This window comes from Onychostruthus taczanowskii, unplaced genomic scaffold (assembly GCF_017590055.1).
Source record: "Onychostruthus taczanowskii isolate IOZ18803 unplaced genomic scaffold, ASM1759005v1 scaffold2, whole genome shotgun sequence".
In the NCBI taxonomy this organism is placed as follows: Eukaryota; Metazoa; Chordata; class Aves; order Passeriformes; family Passeridae; genus Onychostruthus; species Onychostruthus taczanowskii.
This window is the reverse complement of record NW_024499239.1, coordinates 6,197,868-6,220,687: the sequence shown is the minus strand read 5'-3', so window position 1 is coordinate 6,220,687 and position 22,820 is coordinate 6,197,868. Positions and strand designations below refer to the sequence as shown.

Genomic DNA, 22,820 nt, shown 5'->3' with positions numbered 1-22,820 from the left:
GTGCTTCTGGCTTTTTTCCTCTTTCTTTTTTTTCTTTATATTTTTTTTTTATTTGAAAGCCCAAAAGAAGAAAAAGCAATGTAAACAGAAATCACAGTGTTTGTACAAAAATAGGTTGATTTTAACCAATTATGAGTTCAGAAACTTTCTAACAAGCCAGAACAGCAAGATTTTGTAGTTTGATAAGTTTATACACATATGGTTGCTTGAGATAGTTCAAATTCAGTAAATTGGGAATTGCCTTCCATCCACATCTATGGTGAGATCCCCAAATTAGCTACAGCTTTGGGCTGGATCTGCACAGATAATTTTCTTATAGGTACTTCTCAAAATCTTTTGATAAATTAAGGCAAAAGAGAAGAACAAAATCAAAACCAGGTTTTCCTTGAATTGCTTGTGCTGTGGGCCGACATTTTCTTTCTGGGAGTTGCACACTTAGAGCTTTGCAGCTCACATCCACTCAGTGCACCCAGAGAGGGCACCAGACAGAACCAATCGTGCCTCCCTTTGCCCAGCCTACACTGCCTACACTGCAATGCACCAGCTTACAGAAAAATGAATGCAACCTGCTTTCTGTCATGACTCACAATGAAGCTGGTCAGTTATAAAAAACCCAAAATTTTATAAGCCTGCATTTCGCCCAGAAAAACAAAAAAAACCCCCTACCTAGCAGCTCTTCCCAGGAATGTGCTCTACAGTTGGAAGCAGCGCCTGCATTGTATACATGGTGCTACAAACATGGTGATTAACAGCCAAGCTCTCAGCAGAGCATGTGGAGTCAAGACAGTGTGCGACTGACAAGACAGGGCTGCAAATTTTGGATGCAGATGAGAATAATAATCCAAACCAAAAAAATATTGCACAAACTTTATACTGGTAGGAGACAGGATGAGACTGTGTTAGAAAATCTGCTAGATTCAAACAACTTTTATCATCTATTTAAAACTATACATGCTGCTCTTGATCTTTTGGAAACTGTCTTAACAACTCTGTTTATGTGTAATGATAGTGGGTCCACCTTTCAGAGAAACCCTGTCATCATAATTGCAGAGTATGTACCCAACATGCTGTTGATTTCATAAGACTTCATCACTTCCTTGGCTGTCAGTCTCAGCAATTGCAATGTTATGTTCCTTCCTCCCACACTGTAATTGCTTAGCACAGGGCAGGCAGTAGAGCATGATGTTTATGCTGCTATCTCCATGCTGCTGCTACTTCATCGAATGCATCTGTGATACAAGTTGCTCAACCATTATGAGAATAATAATGTATTATGAAGCAGGCTACTTATTATGCTAGAATTATTCAGTAATGGTATTTTTAATGAATATTTAATTTCCATCATCGCTACAGTTTGCATAGAGCTGCCTATAAGTCTCAAACCAAAACAAATAATTGTAATCCAGAGTCATTAGTGCTACAGTTATGAAGTCAATTCATACACATATGAAAACCTTTATTGTTTCAGAAAGGTAAGACTTTTGGGGTTATGTTAATAACTTGCTTCCTGAGCTTATCTGCGTTAAGGATCAATTACTGTGTTTAGAAAAAATAGTACACTGTGTTTACTTTTGGGACAAGATGTAACATACTTTTCTCCTTTGAAGGTCTCAGCAGCAACTGAAGAGAATATTCACTGCCACCAGACTCTAAATATCTGTCTACTGAAGAAGAACCTTTAAGGTTTCTTCCATATTCCTTTGAAAAACATACATTTGTATTTATACACCTGTGCTATGGTTCCAGGAGGGAAACTTAAGAGTTAAAATCCCTCTGGAAGCCAAAGCAATGTACCCTTTTGTAATATATTTATAAGGCAGATACCTGGCACACACCAACACGAGTGGTTGTTAAGAGGAGCAAAATGCAAAGGACATATATAAGCAGCAAGGGCAGACACCATCTGATAGATTTTGCTGAAGGGGGACAAAAGATCTAAAGTTTAAACACTCTGCTGTTCTCTTTGTATCTCTGGAAGAGGTTATTGCTCCCTGAAACAATAAAGAAAATAATGTGCTGGCACCTCTGCTGCTTCAATTCACAGCCCTATAACCAAATCTATTAATAAAACAACATTTCAGTGTTGCATTAATAGATATCACTTTTGGTTGGTTCTGACACTGTAGATCAGACACGTTCCTTTTATCACTGAGATACCATGTATTTCTAATGTAAACAACAGTGCAGCCTTTTCATTTATATTTTAGAAGCTGTTTTGCTCAATAATCCTGTAGTCTATAGATAATATTCTTAGTGAGCAGGTTTCCTGATATGTAGCAAATACTCTACCCATAACAGAATATATTTAAGATGATGACTTTATAATCTCTATTATTTCATCATTAACACTTACTGAAAATTAAGAGAAAATGTGGATAGATATAGTGTGGCAGCAGCTCTCTGGTCACAGAGAGCAACACATAACTTTCCCAGGCCTTTCTGGGAAAGGCTGTGAGGAAATCAGAGAAAAGAATGAGAAATTCTTGTCTTCACTTACTACACCTGCTGTTGTGAACATGTGGAATGTGATATGGAGATTTGTTTACCAAAGGGTAGTTTCTTAATTAGCCAATAGTGATAGTGTTTAGATTAGAGGACCAATCAATTCAACCTGTATCATAACTGTCTAAAAAAGCAATAAGTTTCTTAAATAATATAATATAATATAATATAATATAATATAATATAATATAATATGTATAATTAATAAGCATCACAGCGTGCAGAAAACACGACATAAGCTTTCCATAAGCTATGGAAAGCTATTGTGCAGATTACCTATTATGACTTCTATTGGTACACTAGATACAGTATACAAGATGGTGCCCATGTAAAGTAGTTTTCATTGATTTCACTGATATCAATGCTGTTATAGCTGCTGAAAATATCCACTTGGACTTATTTTTCTTTTTCAGAATTTTTTGTAGCCCAGTTCTACATTCAGTACTCTGCACAGAGTTAATTTTCTTCAGCCTACAACCTAAATTAATGGAATACAGTGAAATCTGTGAATTGTAGCATAAGGCTGAACTGTCCAAAGAAAACCTCTACAGAAAAAAACACATTAATAAATACAAGCAAACTCATGGAAAAGTCTACTGGTCAAGGATTGGCCAGATGCTGTTAATTTTGGCAGTGTTCCCTGAACAATGACATACAATGCCAACAAGCTCTTTTTCAGTGTTCAGTTTTCAGTGTTCGGGCACAGCTCTAACAAGAGTGAGTCAGGGTCTGTTCCGACCCTCTCACAAGGTCAGTTGCACATGGCCACAGTGGTTTTGGGTGAAGAGATGTTTAGTGTATAAATGGGGATCTTTTGTCTCAGAAACAGCTTGGGTTTTTTTTAAGTTGGTACAAAGAACACAGTAGAGATGGCCAAAATTGACTTAGCACTCACTTCTGCTTAGCTTTCTTCTATTTTTTTCCTGAGAAGGTTAAGAAATAGTTCATGAGGGATCAAAATCATACAACCTAACTGGTGCTGGACAAGCACTTCTGCCTGTATCTGCTTTGCAGCTGTCCTTCACTAGTGACCAGCTGCAGACACAGGGAGCTAACAGGCATTACATAACCCTACAGCAGCTCTGACACTGAGTTAAGCTTTCCACGACAGCCCCCCATGCCTTCAGTGCTGCAGTGTGCTGCACAGTCACTCTGCTGAAGACTAAAGACACCTACTGGTACAAGACACTTGGAACAAGAAGTGAGGGAACAGGCATTTCTCCAGCGGTACCTCCAAATGCAACACATGTGCATTACAGTTTAGCAAGACATTACAGGTGAAATCATCAGGAGTTTCTTGTTGCAAAATGGTTTGGAAATCTGCTTGAAAGCAGATTTGCATACAGGAAATTTAATTTGTCAAACTGTGGGATGTATTTTTGGAAAAAGAGAGAACACAAACAAAGCAAAGGAGAAGCAAATTTAAGATGATTATGCCTTGCAATTACATACATCTTTACACCCTGTACTTATCTTCTGACATGTAGAGCTTCTATTTTCCAAATAAAACACCTCAATACCTTAACTGAAAACAAGTATGTTGAAAAATAGAGGAAGAAGCATTTCCTAATCCTGTAAAGTGATATAAAGCCTAAGAGCACAATAAGATAAGGAATACGGACTAATTGGTGATAAAATGTCAATATTCCAATAGATGTATACCCGAAGTCCATTAAATTTAATTAGGCTCTCTCAGCAAGTAATAAATCATGTAAAAGATGAATTGAGAAAGAAGTCAGCTGACTGCTGGGAAACACTCATAGGTTGGTGTATCAAGGCTAATCTTTAGAGTAAATTAAGAACTAGCACAGACATGTTAAGCAGAGAATTCGAAAAAAAAGAGCAATGTCTAATATTAGTACAGGATTAAGAGATTACACAAAGGTACTGTTGATCTACTCAGGTTTTAATTATGATATCACTTATAGCTATAATAAAAAAGTATTAAGAAAGACTCAAATTAAAGGAAGCACTAGACTGGAAAACTGGGCTGGTTACACCCAGCCCCATTCTGAAAACCAGTAACAATTATTGTGCAGCACGTGGACACTGCAGCTTCACCCTCTGTTCAGCAGGGCTCCATGGAGCTGCCCCTCTGCACTCCATCACCCGGATCAAAACCCACAGTTTACAGGGTGTGCATGGAAAATGAAACACTAATGAACTGGTGATCACATCTGCAGGATCAGGGCAGAGGAGCAGCAAGTGCAACACACGCTGGCTGAGCACACAAAACCAAACACAAAAAGGGGAGATGATAATGAGAAAATAAATGCAGTAGTTCTTGCAGCACTGAAGAGTGAAAATGCAACATAATTTAATGCATCTGTTGGAATAAAAACTTTTTTTGCTGAGATCAAGGATGGGATTTTATTTTTTCCATGGCTCTTCTCAGTTCTTCATTAAAAAGATGTCTGAAAAAGCATGTGACATTTTAAAAAAAGTTTAAAAGCACCTGAAATACAGCACACATGCAGGAAAAGTAGGGAAGGTTTTGGGTTAATTTTTGGTGGAAGCCAAGGCACAATAGATATAAGATGATACAAAGAAACATATTTTTAGATTTGCTCAGAAACAACAACTAATTTTTAAAATTGTTTTATTTTTGCAATTTAATCACAATGTCAATTCTACTTATTTAAAATTGATCCAATGACACCTGAATAGAACTGACACAAAGTGTTCACAGGACAGACCTTCTTTTGTCATGTATAAAAAGCAATAAATACTCTTCTTTTACTCAAAAGTGATGCTATGACAGTTTGCATTATGCCTTGAGACAGGCATTTAGTTGCACATTACAAATAGAATGGTACTCACGAGAGGAGAAGGCTGAAGACCAAGTTTCTATGATTTTTGCCTTTCAGGAAAAAAAAATCTGTATTTTCTTAAACTTCTGCTTTTCATCTGCCCTTGTAAGACTTTATAGTGGAAAGGAAGAGACAGAAGAAAAGTCCTCCAAGTGTTTGTAGATTCAACAATTATTTTGCATTTGCCATTTTAAACTGTATATTATCACTCTATGAGATTAGCTCAGTGGTAGGTAGGTAGGTAGGTAGGTAGGCAGGAGCAGGGATTTATTTTCTTAACTTAGGTACAAAACCTTGGCTTGTTCTGTGCTACTCTTCAGTTTGAGACCATCCAAGTTCCTGACAGCTAACACATTACATCAAGAATTATCCATGGCATATTTTCAGAGCTGCACCTGAGCACCAGGGCAGCAGTAACACACATCAAGTGTATCACTTCTGGCATCGGACAAGCTTCATCAGCACTTGCTGGAGATGTGCTCCACTGCCCTGTGTAGACCTGTCCTGTGGGAGGTATAGAGTGTCCAGGATCCACTATGCCTTCAGCAGCTCATTCTTCTTCATTTTGTTTTTTATTAATTTGGAGATGTCCTTTTTATTTTCAATTTTTAGAAATGGTAGCATATCCACGCAACCTCTGCATGTTTGCTGTGTTTAAATGCACTATTACTGTGACAACATCCAATGAGTCCACACAGCAAGGGGAAATTTGCTCAATGATTTCTTTTGTATTGTGCAGGTTTTGGAAGACTGGAGCCTTTCCCTGGCATTTTCTGATAAATAAGAGCTGCTAAATGTCTATTTTTCAATAAATTACCTGATAAAAATTGGTGGGATTTCCCCTATTGGATAAATATTTGATAAAGGTTTAGATCTCCATGTAAATTTATTTGTTGGATTTTTTTTTTATTATTACCCTTTAGAATGTAATTCAGATGTTAGATAATAGCCTTCTGGCAGTACTAAAGCACTTACTGTTCAAATTCTTTAGTGAAAGAACCCTCAAAATCATTTAGTTAGTATCTGCAACCCAGACATGCAGCCATATCCTCAGACTCATATAGAATGTATATAGAGATAGAATATTTTTGGTAATAACCTGAAGATTTGTTTGGTTAGCTAATTCTAGTTCAGAAGAGTTGACCTTGCTGTGACAGAGTGCTTGATATTTGCTCAGTTCAAAATTATGTACAGTAGCCGAGGTTTGCTGATATGTTTTTTGTGTTTTATTAATGCCTACTAATACTGTCACATTTTGTAAAATAAATAATTTGCTTTATAAATTTTGAGAAAAGGACATCAAACTCTCACCCAAATTAGTCTTTGTTTCCTGCAACAACCTTGCACTGAAATTTACTTGACAAACTTACAGAACAAGAATTAAGAATAATTTGATTCTTGCAAACCATCCTGTAGATTAATTAAAGAAAATTAGTCATTACAAATCATATGTCTAACGGAAACTGGTTATTTCAGGGAGAAATTGGCATTTAATTTTTGTTTCAAGCTGTTCATGTAGGAGAAAAAAATAAAAACGAACAGCCCCACACCAGATCAATACATAATAAAGTAACCCAGCTGAGGAAGCACTTTGGTGATGGTTACCCAAAACTGCTTATACACTTCTGTTGATGCATACATGGAATCTTTTAACAATCACAGAAAAATAAAGTTTATTTGGTGTTTTCTGACACTGAGTCTGTACTTGGACAATAAACAGCATCGACCTCCTACATCACCTGTGTTGATACCTTTAAAGCATTTGCTGGTAATGGAAGAAAAGCCGTTTATGCTACAGAAAGCTCAACACTGAATGACAAGTGTATCGGTATGACCCAGAGCTATTTGGCTAACCCTTAGGTCTTACCTTCATAATCCCTGGCAAGGCTAAAGTAAACATATAGGATTGCTGAGGTCAGAATGGGACTCTGGGGATCACCCAATCCAAACTCCCACTCAAACCAAAATCAACTACAGCAGGTCGCCTGGGACTATGCCCAGTCAAGTTTTGAGTATCTCCAAGGATGGAGACTCCACAACCTCTCAGGGCAACCTATTTCAGTGTTCAACCATGCCCACAATAATAGGGGGTTTTGTTTGTTTAAATAGAATTCCTTTTCTTAAAAATTGTGCTCATCGTCCTCATCCAGTCACTGGGCACCTCTTGGAGGGATCTGGTTCCATCTTCTTTACTTTTTCCCAAAGATATTTATACACATTGATAAGTCCCCTCCTGAGTTTTTTACTCTCCTGACTAAACAGTCCCAGCTCTCTCTGAGTCTTCCTACGTGACACAGGCTCTAAGCCTTTAATAATTTTTGTGTCTCCAGTATGTCCATGTCTTGCTAGTATTGGGGAGCCCACCACAAAACACAGCACTCCAGATGTGTCTCACAGGGCTGTGTGGCTGAGCAGTGCTCAGTATGTATCTTGGGCATTCAGGCATGAAAGAAGCCTGCTATTTTCTTTTTTCAAAACAACACCTTTGAAACTCTCATGATATTACAGGAGACATTAGGTGATTCGTTGGGGACTGTGAAACAATGCTTAACAAGAAAGTGTGAAGATGCAGACATTAATAGATTTTATTCTAATTCCCTCTCTTTCATTAGTTTTGCAGTTTGAGTTAATTAATTTCAAACTAAATGACTGAAAGCACATTATACTTCTTTTACCCATGTTGCCAAAATGCTGTATCACTCTGGCAAGAAATTTTAGATTCTCTGAACTAAGCAGTAAAGGTACATGGGGAGGCACTACTTTTCTTACATAGAATGGGAATCATCTAAAAGTATCATACAAACAACTTCCCAAAATTGATAATAACTTGTTATCACATTTTCTCCATCAAGAGCTTTGCACAGGATCCTTCTAGAGGGAACCATGTGAAAAACCAGCAATGACTCAAGGAAGAGCTGTCAAAGCTCCCCAGGTAACACCTGAATCACACAACCACAGTTAATGCTTCCCAATCACCTTCTGGGTTAGAATGTGGCTTACTGAAATTCTTTTCAGAACAAGCTTTGCTGTGGGAGGAGGGTGGGTGCACAGTGCCCCTGTGTCCAGCCTGGTCTTCTGACCCCATGGGGAGGATGAGTGTCCCAGCTGTAGCCTTGCTGCAGCATGCAGAGAAAACCAGTGGCACACGGAGCCTTGGCATTCCCAGTGCAGAAGACGCACCCAGAGCTGCCATTAGTGCAAGAGCTTGGACAGGGGAGAGAAATGAGAGATTTACTGACTCATTTGTCATGGAAATTCACAACACAGTTGGCCAACAAAACAGCAGCTTCTTACCATTTTTTGGGCTGCTGGAAAATTCATCAAACTTTACAATGAATGTATGCTACTTTTGGGGAGACCAGGGTGAAGCAGGTTATTTTAGTCTCCATTTCCAGTACAGAACACAGGAAAGGGTAGAAGATATAGGAGGGTTGTAATAGGTTATCACATTTTTGTACCTCAAGAACTTAACAACTTCGTACATAGGGTCAGAGTTACTGTGTCTACTTCAAAGATTTCTGTACTTCTATTAGTATACTCCCCATCACCTGTGCTTTCCTTACACTTTCCTTCAGATGAAGAAGTAAAATGCATTGATACTTCTAGTAATTAATAGTTATAAAGCAGAAAAACTTCTTTCAAATTGTCATTTTTATCAAAATATTAAACCATTTGTAACAGCCATGCCTGCTAAATACAAAGATGAGGAAGATGATGTATTTTCCTACCCGTACATTTCTGTGTTTCATCAGAAATTTGTTCTTCAAAAAGGAATTCAAAGTACCTCTGATTTAAGTTTTTTTTTTGCTATCTATCATACCATGTGCCACTGCACCATGGCCTATATGGCATTATACTATACTGTGAAGAAAAGTGAGTTATTTACTAACAGAGGAACATAGGCAATAAACATCTATTTAGAAAATGGAAAATAAGTGACTCTGAATTCAGTGCCTATTGGAAATATTTTGAATGTTACACATAGCAGTTCATTTATTTTATTCATTGACTGTTCATCCAGATAATATGAGTATGTTCTAATGAAGCTAAATTTAACACCTATAAGTGTTCAGAAGGAAAGTGCTTTTCCTTTGGGATGCATATTCATTCATTTTTTCTATCTAACTAGTATCAGCATCCAGACAAATTCCATGATGAGAAATTGATCCTAACCATGTGTGGCATAAAGTTGGTGATTTGTGACTGAATACTGATTTGAGTTTTGCAGATATGAGACATCAATTTCCCAGTAGTGGTCCTTCTACAAGAAGCTAAATAATTCTGAAGGTTACTACTTTCTAAAGTTCAGAAGATTTTAAAGCTTAAAGAATTTAATTTTTTTTTTTTTTTAATTGTAGAGTACAGGAAACCTGAAGGAGGTTTTTTAGGCTGGATGACACTAATCAGGCAGTGGACCATGACTTCAAAGTTCTATATGCAAGGCTGTAAGCACTTAAAGATCACAGTTCCCTGTCTCAAAACACTGCCAAGGTAACAAGAGGAACTTGTCATAAAATAAGCCCTGAGAGCAGGAATTTGAGATAAGCATAGATAGGACAAATGTTCAACAGGATGGCACTAGTTCCAGGTCTAGTGGATGTGAGGTCTGGTTAGCACATCCTGGTTAATGCATCGAGGCAAAAAGTTCCCACTGTGGCAAACTGTGGCAAACAAAGCAACAGTCTTTGCTTTAAAAACTGCTAAGTTGAAGAAGTAAGAAATCTCTGTCCCTCACAGCACAAACCAAGAAAAATATTTAATAACAGCAACAAATAAATGTCCTCTAAGGGGCTGATAAACTGTCTGACAATAGAAACTTACAGAATGAATCCTAAATTACTGAATTTTACAGTGAATACTATTTATGAAAAAAAAATCTAGTGTCCAGTAATAATAATTTGGTCTTCTCCTCAGGAATTTTACAGTTACTGTGGTTATATTCTGGGTGCTGAAAACAGCAAAATAATAAAACCTAATTGGACTGAAAGGTAAAAATGCTATGTCCTTTATTCTAAGAGCTGAACTCAGTAGCATGAAAAGCACTAACTTATCCTAAAGGCTTATTCTGGAAATAATTATTTCACTTTTATATAAAACAAAGCAATTAAAAATTATTTTCAAATGATCTCACTTATACACACTTATCCATTTCATTCCTGCCACTATATTGTGCCAATAATCGGCAGTGGCAATCATATGTTTTCTGTTTCCATTTAGATGCAGAAGTCTTTTCAGCCTCTTTGATGAGGTTGTGTGAAATACAACCTTCTCCTCACCTAACAACCATGTCATCCCAACACAGAAGCTTTATCATCCTCTCAAGATGAAGAAATATGCTTGTCCATGTGACTGTCTTTGATTGCATTTGGTCACAATAGGATTTTTTAATGAAGAGTCAGAGAATATCAGATGCCTTCTAGACCACAGCAGTGATGGGGAAATTAAGCTCAATAATCTTATGCTTTTTGTAGTCACCAAAATGCTTAATTCCATTTCTCCCCACTATTCTACCAGTTGCCAGAGTTCACTCATAGTAAGAAAGCTGTCAGGAAATAAGAACATAAATGGGGAAACAAGTACTGAATCTCTCCTGAAGAGTGGCTACAAGTGAAAGTAAAAGGTACTTTGCCTTCTTCAAAATCAGGTTATTAATGCAGTACCTAAAAAAGAGTTTGAATTTTCTGCACACAACTTCAAATTCTAAATTCCCTGTTCTTTGAATCCCATGACCTCCAGTCATGGAACAATCTCTCCAGAACAGGAGAACACGTTTCTTCAGCTATATTTGCAAATATACATCCATGTGAACAAAAAAACAACCAACCAAAAATAACCCCACTTCTACCTGATGTAACCTAATAGCAAACGTGACCTACAGACTGAGCTGTCTGGCTGACTCAAGCAGCTTTGCCTAAGACATAGGTGATGCTCAACACTGCAAGGTGATGGGGAAGCCACCATTAGAGATCAATACCAAAGTCAGCAGTGACTGCTGTAGTTAAAGCTACCAAGATCCTATTCCACTAGACATTTAATTACAGGTAGAGCTGAGCCCAGGCCCACACCTTGAACAATGCTGTGAACCTCACAGCTACAAACTCTGTCTTGCAGCCAGGGCAAGCAACAGCAAAGACTGCAAAAGAAATAAATCCTACTCCTGGAAGAAGGCACTGAAGGTGTGAAGTTTACTAAAGCAATGAATATTGATGTAAATCTTGCAGCATCATCTCAACATCTTCAATTTGAGAGGCAGGGAAAAAACAAATTAAATTATCCTGAATTTCCTCTTGTTCTTCTTTCTGGTGTGGAAGAGACAACTGTTGACTGCAGAGTGCTGATAAATAAAGGACTAGTTAGGTTGAAGTCTCTGAAATTACACTTTCTGAAGTAAATTCCAACTTGTATTGCAGTCAGAAGCAAAAGAGCTGTCAGAAAGATTTACTTCTCAAGAAGCAGTGTTTGGTAGGATGGTAGATCAAGTTTTATGTTCTTATCAAAACACATGAATTCAAAACTGATTTACACTTTAGGGATGAAAAATTATAGCCAAAGAATGTTTAAATTATCATAAGTAAATAAAAACCATAAAAGATGAATAATTCACTTTCATTAATGCTTTAGGCTGTCTTTCTCTTGAGAATTCATTCAGGAAGAACAGCTATTTGTCCACTCCAGCCCAGTACTACTGAGTTGGTTCTTACTATTCAAGCAGTAAGGAAGCATCCTCTCAGATCAGGCAGTACAATCAACTGTCTTTTGAAAAAAAAAAATAAAGCATTAGTTCCAGTTTGTATGGGCAAGTTTTGGAGAGCAAACGACAAATTGATTTTTTTTCTAATTAATATTCTAAATAAGGAAATTGCTATGTATAATTTATAGCCCAAATGATCAAATACTTGGTGGACAGCTCTGAAACAGTGCTTTCAGGGTCTCTCTCAACTTTTTTTTCCTGATGCCCACTGTACCTCAACCCCAAGCACAGAACACTGTCTCAGGTCACCAATACATTTTCTCTCCTAAGTCAGACTCTTCATGAATGCCTACTGCTGCTATCTCCCCTTAAGGAATACAGTCAATACATATTCAAATTATATTAAAAAAAATTGAATTCTAAGCCAATATTCACATAATCAAGCAGTTATGTCATTTTACCAGCTCAAGAAATGTATTTTACTTCTTTCTATAAATTAATAGTATTATTATTATTGTTATTATTATTATATTTAAAGAAGGCATAGAAAAAGTCATTAAGTAGCAAACTTCAGAGAGTCTTGCCATTTTTTATTTAAAGCCCCTGATGGTTACAGATACTGTAATCATAGAGTCTAATTAATAAAAGATCTTTTTATCTCTTGACAAATAACATTATGTCAATTTTTAGCAACTTCATTCTAAGGAAGAAGATTAACAGAGTGCATGATTTTGTTAGAACTGGTGGATCTGTGAATTCTGTCTAAAAGGGATTTTATTGCAAGTGGAATGAGAAATATTTCACATCCTCTGCTGTAACATGAGAGGAAAAACATTTTAAAGGAATAATATATACACACAAGGAAATAATCTCCTGAAGAACAAAAATCAAACAAAAGTCTCAAACCATTAAAATAAAACAGGTATTAAGTGAAACTTAGGATTATATCCATAACTCTTGAATGGATGATTCTGGAGTTCATTGCCTGTAAAGAAGGGAAAAAAAAAAAAAAAAAAAAAACAAAAAAAAAAAAAAAAAAAAAAAAACCCCAAACCACCCAACTATTGGTACCTGCAGGCCTCCAGCAAAGCCAAAGCACTATGAATTTGTTAATCTGGAAATGCACCATTAGATACTGATTTTCAATACACTATATGACTTGCCTATTTTCTCACGTGAAGCCTCCCTGTAACAGATCAAGAACCACTAATGATAGACTGGGACATTTCCTACAGATGGAACAGTTTTGCACACACACACACACACACACAGCACTTCTCACTGGTGTTTTGAGACAAAACCAGGCAGAAAACTGTGGCACAAGAGGAGCACCTGTCCCAGGTAAAGAGCTTTGCTGAGAGTGCGCATTCCTTGAAAACCAGGCTCAGCACACGTTGCAATGCCCAACTCTGAGCAATCTGGATGGAATCAGAGTTTGGATCAGAGCTTGCTCAAAACATGGGCTGGTTTCATCTGCATCAGCCTGAAATGCAGCACCTCTGGCCTCAAGGGGAAATTACCCTGGTGCAGAGACCACCTGCAATAGGGTGTGCAGACTAGAGGCTCTTTAATGCATCTTGCAGGGGCCTCAAGCTTCTCAAGTACCTGAGTCACCACCAGCTGCCTTTGAACAGCTTCTGAAAATCAGCACCTCTACCTGTACGACCTTCAATACCAAAATATACAGTGGTAAAGATTTTTCTGTCAGAGCAGTTATGTGAGTATTTCTTCACAGAAAATTAAGAAGACCCAACTGAACAGCAGCAAAAGCTATAAATGGAGACCAAGATGTTAACCTAAAGTCTTCATATGCTTTATTTCACTAAAGTCTTAGTATTTTTCTCTTCATTTTATAAGAAGATTTATGTGCATCCCTGATAAAATATCATTTTCAGAAAAATTCTATCTTCATCTACTGGAACCAGAAGACAAATAAATTTTAAAATCCTAATTACAGGAAGAAAGATACTAGTCTAGATGCCAAATCAAACCCAAAAAAGCAATAAGGGCAGATGGCCTGAAATAAGAATTTTTTCAAGCAATGAAAAATCTCTTTAATCCTTAAAATGGAAAAGCCCCCAGGGCTTCTAGAAGTTTTTGGCCTAAAGAGTTATATTTTTAATGTGTTAACTATTTCTGATGTTTTTCTTTGTACAGTGTTCAGTGTAGGTTGTAATGCATTTTCAAATATCTGCATGCTAAAGTGGGAGAATACTTTACTTAAAACATTTTCTCTGCAATAAGTGGTTTAACACTACTTCATTGTATTAAAAAAGCTCCACCTCAGATAGCCTTTGTTAAAACTGCATTTCCTTTTTGGTAAGATTTCCTATATAACTTCTTTTTAACCTCTTCCATTTGGTGACATCCTATTAAAATTGCAAAATATTTCATGAAGACAAGGCAAGATGCATTCTTGAAAATTTGGGATTTTCCCTAAGAAATGTACACAGTGGTTGGAGGCAAAACATAAAAGAGGACCACTATTTTCTGTGTCCAGCTTGGGACAAGCTTGAGAAAGTAATGGATCCTTAATATAATGCAATAGAATGGTGTAATATTTGTTTTTTTAAAAGCTATACATTGCTTAAAAATCATGGCCTAAAGATTTTCAAGCTTTTCAATCCATACATATGGCTCTGGATTCCCAAAAAACTTCCAAGGAAGTTTTAGGTGAATTAAGTTCTTATCAGGGTCTAAAGTTTATGACAGCAAAATCCCCATAAATAAACCCCAATTTACAAGTCCTGTTATATTAACTAAATAAAGTGAATAGTAATTGCAACTGCTTGCTTAGCTGGGAACTGCTCTATTGAATCCTTCCATCTCTTGAAACAAATAGCTGTGATGTGTTAAACATGAATCAAAAAGGTACATGACTGTTTCAGATAATGAGGGCTTAAATGCTTAAAAAAACCCAATTGATCCTATGACCTCAGGTATTTGTCTTTTCAGCACTTTCCAGCATGTCTACAAAAGCTGATTCAACTCCTACCAACATCAATTGGCAGGATTAGGTGAAAATGAACACCTGGCAGAGATGTTTCATTTATTTTATATTATTTCCTTAAACATATATACATAAATCACCACAGCTCTTTAGAAAATAGGAGGTTTCAATATTGGACTCAGAAACTGACTTCTTTGACCTTATTTTGTAAGGAACAATCCAGATAGTGCAACCTTGCTGTTGGCAGCATTAAAGATGAAGCTGATCTTAATTCCAGTTAAAGTCTTGCTTGCTCTTTGATCACATGAAACAAGGTCAAACTTATTTTACCTGAAGGTGTACCCTGTAAAACTCAGAAAAAGTGCTACAAAGAAGCAATAGAATCATTCATAATTTAAATGACAGCATGTTTTATACAAAGGACTGTCAAGGAATATGATAAGGCTATGAAGTAAATTGAATAGAATTCAAGGAATCAGTTGCAGGTGGTAGAGCTAAAGGAGAAGGATTAAAATCATAGTTAAAAGAAAGGGCACTGGAAATGAAAGTAGTTAGAGACAGATGTAAAATGGTGATTGCCTAGCATATTTCAAGAGAAAATAGTTAATAATAGCATAATAAAAAAGAGAATGGAAAGACAGAAACGAAAAGAACAAAAACACTCAACAAAGAAGATGGGGCAGCCTGCAAACATATTTCAGTTGTAAGTGGAGGTGCTTTTAGTGATTGAAGTTTTCTTACTAATGAAAACATTTAGAGCCTCTTACACAGCTCACATTGTCTTGTAAAAATGTCAGCAAAAAGATGCTCTATAAAGACATTATGCAAGTGAAAATGGAGTAGCTAAAATTATGATTTTCCCACTAATTTATTCAGGATATTTTGTGCAATACTGAGGAATATTGTATTAGGTGTTTTATTTGACTATTTAATGGTAAATAAATCAAATTCTTATTCCTGTCTCCAATGCATGCACATACACAGAGCAGTCTTATAAAACATTAAAACACCAGAAGAAATAATGTAATGTTGCCCGATTGTTTATCTCAATATAAAGCTTTATGCTCTAATTACCAGCAAGCTTCATAAGAGATGAAACTAAAGTAGGGAAAATGAGAAGACCCACTGAGATGAAGGCCTGAGACATCCCAAGTTTCTATCAGTATCCACGTCCCTGAAATGTTCTTATTGCCTGGCAGTATCTCATTAAGATGAATGGGTCACTTCACAAGTCTTTGGAGACTTTCTGAAAGGGCATAGAGACATGAAAGGGGGAAATAATAGCATTTACTTTCTGCATCATTTAATAGATATTTACTGCCATGGCAATCAGGTGCTTTATATTTTAAAAAATGACACAGAGAATCACTCAAGTTTTTTGAGATTTTCCACTTTTCCTGCACAAGCTTTCACAATTGAAACACACACACACACACATTTAATTTTTTTTGTTCTGTTTCTTCTAATTAACTAGCTTAAAGTTTCATATTCTTGGCAGTTAAAAGCTTCTATTCATATTAGTACCTCTCAAATATAGCTTCATGAGAGCGAAGTGCTAACATACCTTCCTTGTGTACAGGTTTCTTTGAAAGCCTGTTAATGCAGACCTCTTCCTTTTTAGTACAGGTGTACCTAATGTACCTTCTCCAGCTGCTCTGAAAGTTGTTAGTTTGTCTTCAGAGTTCACACTGACTGGAATAAAAGTAACCCTAAAAGCAGCAGGATAAGCCTGCTATTAGCCTAGCTTAACAGAAACTTCAGCCTCCTGATCAAAGAAATGGGAGGAGGTACAAAGACATGGTGCTAAATGAAGGTCTGGTATGCCTCTAATTAGGACAATCTTATTTCCCAGGGAGCTGAGTAAAGGCTTAGACAATTTCATGTCAATCTCCTGTTCAAAATTTGTTGAGATGGTACACTTTATCCACCACATGGTGGGGATCTAGCCAAGCTCCTTCCCCCTTGAACCAAACTGCCTCTTGATAAGGTCAAGATTCTCTTGGTGCCCTAGAGAAGTGAAACAGAGTCACTACTGCATCTGCTCCTCATCCTGTAGGGATTCTTTCTCTGCCTTCCTTCAAGGAAAGTCAGTCATGCTGCTATGCCTCCACTGCTAGTTAGTGGAGATAAAGGATTTTAGCAACACCTGCCAACATCTTATCCAACAGCCGTAAAAGAGAAGAGATTGGTTAACCCCACAGTTAGTTGATGGGTAGGTATCCATGTGGTGGAACAAAACTCTTCCTTATAGAGACAGACAATGTAATAACATGATGAAATCTTGTAGCAACATTTTGTGAGATTCAGGATGGACACTGGGAGAAACTTTCGCACAGCACAAGCTGCTCAGAGAAGCTGTGGAACCCCTTCCTTTGCAGTTTTCAAGACTCAGCTAAGCAAAGCTGGCCGACCTGTGAGGTGGGTGACTGTCCTGCTTCAGGCAGCAGGCTGGACTCCATGACCTTGGGAGGTTCCTGCTGACCAATATTCACAACATTCAGTGAGCACTGTACACTTACAAAGGCCAAGCTGGATGCCTTAAGGCAACAAAAGGAACTGAGTCTGTAGAAGTGTCAGAAGGTACAGAGGTATTTGAACCTGCTGCTTTTCTGTGGGACCTTTGGGATTATGAATTTATCTCTAACTAGGTCCTTTAAGCATATCCTGATATTCTTCAAAGAGTCAAAACGGTCTATTAACTTTGATAGCATAATAAAGCTTTAGCTTTAAGGAATCTGTAGCTTCCTTAGCAGCTTTGAGAACATGAGATCTATATTCCTTTCTCACATCTTTAAAATCATTGCCAATGCCAAAGTGTGTTAAAATACTAAAAAGTACCAGAGTCTTCATTATCCTGAACTGGAATTTTTCATATCCATATTTTAACAATTACTTGATATAACATAGCAGCCAAAGCCTCAGCTGATAACACCACCATTTGATGGCATATTTATCATTATATTAAATTTGCATAAAGGCAATCATTTAAACAGCTATATAAATAATAGGTTAGCTGAAATTTATCTATATTACTGAACATAAAAACTTCTCAGCATTTTCAGACTTGCTCTGGAGGATCAAGCCTTCAGTACTGTAAGATTTTGTGACATACACTGCAAACAAAAATAAGGAAAATGCAGAAAACATATTCCATATTTTACAATTATTTCAGGAAATATTTAAAATATTCAGATTTTTTAAAGCATTTTCAGTTAATTGGTAGTAATTTTCAAATAATCTGAAGTAGCTAATATGTTGTGAAGTTAAGTGCTTCATAAAGTACCATTTCATAAAGAAAAATATTCCACAAAATCACTTCTCTTATGCTAGCATTTTTCTTGACTAATTTATATTTTGCTTTGGAAATCTACAGTTACATTTTTTCTTAAAAGAAAGTGAAGTTCAAAAAAATTTTTTAGTTTATTCTTTTGAGTAAATAATTTTAAACTGAGTTTAAGTGAAAGGCTTTTCATGCAATTTCCCAAATAAATTTACTAAAAATATCACTTGCTTTTATGAAAAAATGTTGTTCCCAAGGCCTACATTCCAACAGTTTTATAAATAAAAATTCACTTTACATAGACATACATTCAAAAAACTATTTTAAGAGATACTTTTAATTATATTTTACATAGAACTTTTTAACAAATGGGATTTTTTTATCATCTCCCAAGTCTGATACATTATTTGTAATACCTGAGTATCATTTTTCTATTGAAAATACAGATTACATGAAGACTGCTTATCAGATCTGTTATTTTTTTTAATCAATACTTCTAATGTACCAGTGTTTTATGTTAAAGAACTGAAATAAAAAAGAAAAATATGCACATTAAGCCAGTTGGGTTTAAGGCACCTTTGCCTGATTAACTGTTAGACTAGAGAAATTAGCATATCTTGAGCAACTGAAATAACATTCCATTTTAATGAGACAAAGCCATATATTATATCTATGGGCATTAATTCTGTAATTTAAAAAAGTGACAATAACATTGTAGAGCCAAAGGACACTGTTTACTGTAAAGGGTGGTTTTAGTAACTCACAGATAAAGGAAGCAAAGCTGGCATTATCTTTTTTTCCTGTCTTTCAAAAATTCTAGTGAAAAGAGCAGCTCATATGGAGCCATTTAACTTTTCTTTTCCTATGTTGATGTCAGCTTTGCAGTTATACTTGGCATAACAGCTTTGATTAAACATTTTATATAATTGTAAGCTTCCTGAGGGGACTCAGAATGGAACTATCAGGTGCTTGGGTTACATTCCAGATGGCAAGAGATTTGCTCAGCTTCACACTGCTCTTCCCACTGATGATACTAAACCACAGTGGAATTAATTTGCAAGTAATTCCAGGAACCATCAGGCTGAATTTCAAAGAATGAAAAAAAATCAGCAACTCTGCTCTTAAAACAAAGCAAATGATTTGCAGTATCTGTTTTATAAACAATTCCAAGGCTTTCCCTTGAGTAATTTTTAAACCTGTGTCTGCAAGGGTTACTGCTATTGCACTAAGGTTACACATGAACTGAAATGGCTTTTCAGTGTTAATACCTTCCCACTCCTGATCTGATGTGCAGCTAAATGGATACTTGAGTCAACAACCTCTAGAAGCAGACAGGTTTGGTAAGGGCATGCTGAGAAGTCAGCCTACAATCAGATTCATTTGGGCTACCATCACAAATGGCCACTACCTAGACAAACTTCATTTACCACAGCAAGTTAGATTCTACAAGCAGCTGGGAGGGATCCAATCTCACCTGCAGAAACAGCAATACCAAGGTACACCTACAGGACGTTCAAGGACAAACCTGAGGACAGCTGCCCTATATTCTAGAAAGCATCAGATGTGGAGGGCTTGGAGGACAATCACAATGACCACTCTCAGAAATCCCAATGTGCCTGGACCTGCTGTTTGTCATTTTCCTGTTTCCAGCAAGCTGTCAGTTGTTCATACCTGTTTCTCACCTGCAGATAGCATGTTTTAAAGTGTGGTTATACATGCATAATGATCGAGCTGGACTGGCTTCAGGAGTTTTTCTATCCCATTAAAGTGGACATCTAGAATGGGACTTGAGCACAGTGGAAGTATTTCCACCCAAAGCTCCATCCCAAAAATTCTCTCTGGCTACTGAATACTCACAAGGTCACTATTCTGAGTTCAGACCCAAGACCAAAGCAAGACTGCTTCTTGTCACGCACAAAACTGAACCAGGTTTAACTAAATACTGAATTGGACTTTGTCTCATTTTAGCATCCTAGAAGACTTTATCTGCTGGATTTTAGTCCCAACACCCAGCGGCAGACTGGCTTTCTGCTTCCCATTCTCAGTAACACAAAGCTGTGACAGCTTGAGGATGCCTGAGGAAGAACAAGAAGCCATGGGGAAATGAGTTCTGGTTTTGTATTTCATCAAAAGCGAATAACAATAATGATACGATTGTCCTGCTAGAATACACTGGAAGAGTGGTTACAGACACAAAGTCAGAGGAGAGGAATGTGAAAAGATACTTTTTTTCTAACCTGTAACCAAAGTTGTGTTCTGTGTGTGGAGCACAACGGTAATGCAGAATGAGAACTGAAAAACTACAAGGAGTTATTGGCTAAAATAAAGATTCACCAGAGAGTATGTGCAGATTCACTCAAAGGTAGTGCAACAAACAGCAGAAGTGGTAACTGCAGTGAAATTAATGCCCGATTTGTTGATCCCAATTCCTTTTACTCACTCTGTATTATCCACTTTTTTACTGCTAACAAGGAAAGGCAGAAGAGCAAATACACAAAATTGTATAACTTGATTCTTGTCAAAAGCTACAGAGGAAATGGAATACCTTGGAATGGGCTTCCGTGTTATGCAGTAAATCATAGTTTCCAAATAAAGATTAATCAAAATACTGTCAGAATTCATCATCCTCTAAAAAACAATCAAGAATTTAACTGTGGGTAGTAACTTGAAAAATTAACATCAGTAATCTAATGTTGGACTGTCTTAGGAATATAAGGTATGATTAAGTAACTCTTGAATGTCAGGTTATTTCAGGACACAGTTATTCCAAACCCCACTTCATTCTGAGTAAGCAGAATATAGAAACACTGCACTGGAACATCTTAACATAATAACAATATGAACATGAACAAATTAATTTTGTGAAATGACCTCTGCTTTCTTATCAATATAGTTTGCAGATACTCCTTTGACTGATGGGATGTAAAAGTCAAAGCAATATCTCACTATAAGGGATTCTTTGAATCAAAGAATTTAAAGTAATGTGAAAGAGAATAAAGGTCAGATATATCTGACCTTGAAAGATAAGAACGAACTGCAACTCTTTAAAGCTTCTGAAATCATAAAAATATATTTAAAAGGAAGGTCATAATGGATTTAGTCAATTTGCTTATGAATAACACTTTAATGAAAAGTAAAACTTCTGTTTTATCACATGAATAAAATGTCAAATTACAGATCTAGCAACATAAATGAGAACTAAAAGAACATTCTTTCATCTCATACACATAGGAAAACTATTAAAAGATGTAAACAGTAATATTCACGTTTAAACATTTTCTTTCATGAAAATAATGCTTAGGAAATAACATTGTAATAACAGAAAAAGTCATATAAAGTTAATTTAAAAATTAATATATAGCCTAAAGATGTAAGTTCAATTACATTTTAAGTTTTAACTGTGTTTTGAAATTACCATGACAGGCATTTAGAAGTGTTTGCTTACAGTACTGGTATTTTTGTTGTAGTTATATTTAAACCTTAGTTCTGAAATTTGATCAATCAGTTTGTTGGAGGGTTTTTTTAAATATTAAAATACCAGTCCTGAGTTTGAATACAGTGAAGTCTTCAAGACATAAGCATCAATTATAAACCACTGTTCTTACTGTCCTATTGACTAAAAATAAAAGTGGAAAAACACTGAAATCATAGCATAGTCTTATGCAACAGGAAGCAACCCAACAGTAGAGCTACAACAACTACTATTTTATGCCACTTCAGAGACCTGAAGTGAAAAAATTTGTGAAAAAATTCAGAATCCATTCAAGGAACAACTACTTGAATTTAAATAACAAAGGATTATATCTTCTGTAGCTCTTACAGAAATCTTTGTCCAAGAGAAGAATCAAAAATGGACAGTACAACATTAGTCAGGAAGGAAATGTTCAGAAACACAATCCCACATCACTTCTGAAAGGGATGATTTTGTTTACAGTTCACTTGATTTAAATCTACTAATTTCCTTTTCTGTCCTCTACTTAGAAAATTCTTTAGAAGACAAGTACTTTCAAAAGTATCTCTGGAATCATTCTCTTTCCATAAATAAAACTGCCAATAAATATCTCATACCTTCTAGAAACTGACATGCAATTATGTAACATCCCAAATTTTGGAAAGTTACATTTCAATGTCACAATGTCTGAGATTACTTGGAAATTCATGGACTTCTAGTCTGCCATATAACAGAAAAAAGTAGCTATTATTACTCTGTTTATGCAAAATATAAATCTCAATTCTTAATAGGGTAGAAGTACTCATAAAGTAGAGACAAAATAAGTAAGTTTAAGCTATAGTAATTCTTCACATAAAGCCATTTTTGGAATCTGTGAACTACATAGCTATTAATAGTCACATTTTGTCCCTGCCAATACTTGACACAAAAGTATTCTAGGAAAGCTCACATCAGAGCAATCTTCATAATTTTTATTAATTTATGTTTTTTCAGTCCTCCTAAAATGCTGTAAAGTAACAAAGTTTCTCTATTCTTCTTGAATGGATTAACAAATAGGTATTTGGAAAGGTTTCAGAGCATGTGTAATGACAGGAAGTTAGGATGACAGGATAAAATTATTTGCAGCTAAAGTGATG

The 22,820-nt window shown here is 36.2% G+C and overlaps 1 protein-coding gene across 2 annotated transcripts in view; it reads right to left on the bottom strand.

The window, feature by feature from the left end:
- KCTD8 (potassium channel tetramerization domain containing 8) overlaps nucleotides 1-22,820 on the bottom strand; it is a 91,743-nt gene that overhangs the window by 19,943 nt on the left and 48,980 nt on the right. The window contains exon 3 of one of the 2 annotated variants that reach the window (XR_005952518.1): nucleotides 12,632-12,988. The exons of the other annotated variant lie outside the window; for it this stretch is intronic. The gene's annotated coding sequence lies outside the window, so the exon portion shown is untranslated. Of the gene's footprint in view, nucleotides 1-12,631; nucleotides 12,989-22,820 lie in introns of those variants that run through there. 2 annotated transcript variants of the gene reach the window in all.